The 3,843-nt window shown below is 51.1% G+C and overlaps 1 pseudogene; it reads left to right on the top strand.

The window, feature by feature from the left end:
* Window positions 1-2,194: 2,194 nt before the first annotated feature.
* Window positions 2,195-3,317, top strand: LOC147727479 (uncharacterized; annotated as a pseudogene).
* Window positions 3,318-3,843: the final 526 nt, after the last annotated feature.

Below are 3,843 nucleotides of genomic sequence, written 5' to 3'. Positions count from 1 at the left end.
GGAACAGGGTAGGCATGGTGAAACATTATAGGCGGCCATGTCAGACTGCTCACCACAAATATGTGAATCGCCTGTACGCTCTACAACTTTTTTCCCCCGTTTGCCTCCAATATTTACAGAATGTAATTCCTTCCAGGTAAGAGGTGCTAGGTCACTCAGCAAGTCTTACATAACTGTTCCAGCCACCTAAGGAGACGAGGGGCAGATGCCCTGAACACAGCTTGCACCATTGTTGGTAAAGACAGTTTACCCCTATTTTAGGATTGTATTTTCATCCCACACTCTCATACCTGCCAACTGGTTCAATGCCATCTAGTGCACACCGAACATAACTTTGTATTCTGCTAATTGCAGGTATTATTTCTCCAGACATTAATGTCCTAGCAGAGAAATTGTATTGACCCCAAAAAATATAAAGTGACTAAAAATGTTGTGTGTGACTTTGGACTACTTTCTAGCTATGACTAAACTCGGCAAGGAGGCATGCCTTAGTCACATCCAAATACCAGCCCCTAATCTGAAAAAAAAAAAAACTGAATGCAGGGCAAGTGGGGAGGGGGAGAGGGGTAGAGAAGGGTCTGGTCATTGCAGCCATATTAATGCAGGTGTCAGTACACATGCCATTCCTGCAGGGGGCCGCCATGGATAGTGGGATGACCTTTACAACCGCTTCAGTACAGCTTGCTGCATTAAAGGGCTGACGAAGTGTAGTGTGGCCCGTCAGCTGCTGCAGTACACGTGCCAGCATCTGAGGGGGTGTCAGGGTGTAGTGTGGCCCTTCAGCCGCTGCAGTACATGTGACAGTAGCAGTCGGGGTGTAGTGTGGCCCTCCAGCCGCCACGTGCCAGCACCAGACGGGGTGTCATTCCGCATATATATTGCAGCAGTGCAACACAAGAAGCTCTTGTGATAAATCTTACTCAGTTATACTAAAATAGCTTGAACGGCAAAGCTTTTAAGGTCACAATTACAAAGGGGTCAGGATGGGCCTCTGTGCAGCAAATCAGGAGGGTTGTAAAAAGTACTACATCCCCACTCAGAGTATTTAACTCCTTCACACACCTTGCTATGCTGTATCAAGGGTAAAAAAGCAAATGCTGAAGCATGTTTTAGCACAGGAGCACCTGGGCCTGCAAACCCTACAGTGCAGAGAGTTCAGTTTTAACCGAGCAAAAAAGTCTTATTTAAAAGTCCATATGATAAACCCACCTACTTAAAATGTCGTGGAGCATGGAAATAAGGCAGAGATTAACATCACCTCAACACTGGTATACACTCCTCTGCACATCAATACAGACAACTAATGATAAACATGATCGCCAACGTCTTATTCCATACATTCCTGAGAAAAGTCCTGAATCGGGCAAAACTGCATTTTCTGATCGTGGAAACATAGCTACTGTATTAGGAATATTGCCTCCGATTTAGGATAAAAATGTAAAGGCGTGTCTAAGGAGCAACTCTGGCTTGTCCTAATTTTGCCCCAAAACAAACAGTTGCTACATCGGAGTGGTGTAATCTTCACCTAGGAAATAGAAGCAACAACTGGAGGCAGGTGCCCAGATGTCAATTCAATCAAACCCTCATATGCCCTCACATGGCACAGGATCAGTGCCTGCGCAAAGCCCACCAGATATTTTCGATAGCTCCGCAAAACATACTAGACAACACTGGATACACATCTCGATCCGGACATTGATCATTGAAGTAAAAATTGTCCTTCACATGAGCAGGCACAACACAGGACCATAAGTAAGAAGGACGGGGAACTGGTGGCCAATGGCCAGTCGTTAAAGAATGCCTGGGCGTATGAAATTTCAGGTTATCCCACTTAACACATGCGAAGTTCATTTAGTCCCAGATTTATATTTGCAGTTTCGTCCTCAGCATAAAGCAACACAACGAGAGAAAATTATACTACAACTTGTTGACGTCAGACACGTGGAGATGTAATCAAACGTTCCCTCCATGCACAGAACACAATTACAGTGGCTTACCTGTTATCCATAGGAGTCACTTCCCACCTGCCTCTGCCACCTGCCTGAGTTACCTGTTGCTCGCCTGTCACCCATTTGTTGCGCCAGGTGCCCCCTTCTTCCTGCCTTAGACAACTGTCACCTGCCAGTACCTCCCAAGTGCCTGTGGCCCCTAGGGCCTGCCTGTCTGAGCCACCTGTCACCCCGTTGACTCTCCAATGGCCTTGTTGACTGCGCAGACGTCTCATTCGGACGCTGCTAGCATGGACACGCACCTAACACAAGAAATATGTTCTGGCGACATGCCCTCAGCAGGCAATGCCGGCCACTGCCCCAAGAAGGAAACCTTTTTTGAGAGTATGCCCCCTGAACAGTTAGGGGCAGAAAGTTAGCCCAGTGGTACCCTGTTTAAGACTCTATGCTCTGGAGGCCAGGAAGAGACCCTACCTGGGGCCATCTGTGGATCAGAGGGGGCCCTATGCCATGGAGAACATGCTGGAGACCCTGACAACTCCTGTGATGCTGGGGAGGGGAACCAAAACCCTAACAACACATCCCAAGATTATACCCATCGAGAGGGATCCCCACGTGCTACACACGAGCATCGGGATGGCACCAAACGAGAGGGGCACCCGGATGCAAGCTTTGGCTGCTACGGCAACACACAAGAGACACCCCAAGAATCAAGCACAGCGTCCCTTGATGACACACACACAGAAGTTCACCCACATGCGAGCACTGGCTGCTACGACGACATACAACAAGAACTTCCGAGTCCAAGCACTGGGCACCATGAGGCACACAGCGAAACGGACCTGTGGCCCCAAGCATCCCTTCCCATGACAACACCAACAGGGGGCACTCCGATGCAAACATCGATTCAAGTGACATCACCCAACTCAGAAATCCACTCATTAGCTGCTATGACGACACCCAGCGTGAGGTGTCTTCAGATACCAGCCACATGTGCCCTGGCGTCCCAGAGTGCCAAGGCTGAAGCCGCCTTGCACACAGAGGCGAGGTGAGTCCAGCTGTTGCCCCGTGTCTCCAGCGGCCTTTCCCTCGAGTGCACAGGCCTCGTCTCCGGGGCAACAACCTGCAGCACGCAACCTGGCAGCGGTGACGGGGCTCGGGGCGCGGACAGCAGGGCTGGATGTTAGTTCAACAGGTGGAGCGAGGCCAGATAATCGAGCACAGGGCGTGGTGGTGCCACCTGTCAGCCCACAGGAATCCCAGCTACTAGGGCGAGCACCGCCGGCAGAGTCCGCAAATCAGAGCCGGCAGCCAGAGAGAGCACCGGAGGCGGCCCACGGAGCACTAGACGTACTGAGGATGAGTTAAGCTGGCGAGTAGCAGCACAGCATGCTTATCTAGTAAATATAGAGAATACACTCACCTCTCCTCTCCCTCCCCAAGCTCCGTTATACACCCCATGGTTTTCCTCCCTCAGCCAGTCCCAATTCCTTCAGCCAGGATACTCGCATTCGGTAATGGCGGGTAGAGACTAGGGATCAGAATCTGACGTCACGCGCGGCATCCAATAATGGATTGCCCTGCGGTGACTGGCCAATCCTGGCGCCTAGGGGGGCTCATGAATGCTCGCCCTGTGTCGCCTTTGTGAAGCCGGGGGCTGCGGCCAGTTTAAACAAGCACCCCCTTATGGGGGAACACTGATGCGCATGCAAGTTTCTGCCCTAAACATCACTTGCGCGCTATATACCTTGGCTGGCTGTCTGCTGCTGCAGCTGAGTGCGTCACGTGGTCGTGGATTGTCACTCAAGCTGCGCAGCAGTCCAGACCAGCCCCCCTGCACTCCCCACTCCTGGATAACTCGGGTGATTCCCGGCGGCGCTCGCTCGAACTTTTT

The sequence above is a fragment of the Lissotriton vulgaris genome, chromosome 3_1 (assembly GCF_964263255.1).
Source record: "Lissotriton vulgaris chromosome 3_1, aLisVul1.2, whole genome shotgun sequence".
Classification (NCBI taxonomy): domain Eukaryota; kingdom Metazoa; phylum Chordata; class Amphibia; order Caudata; family Salamandridae; genus Lissotriton; species Lissotriton vulgaris.
This window is presented reverse-complemented; position numbering and strand designations above follow the sequence as displayed.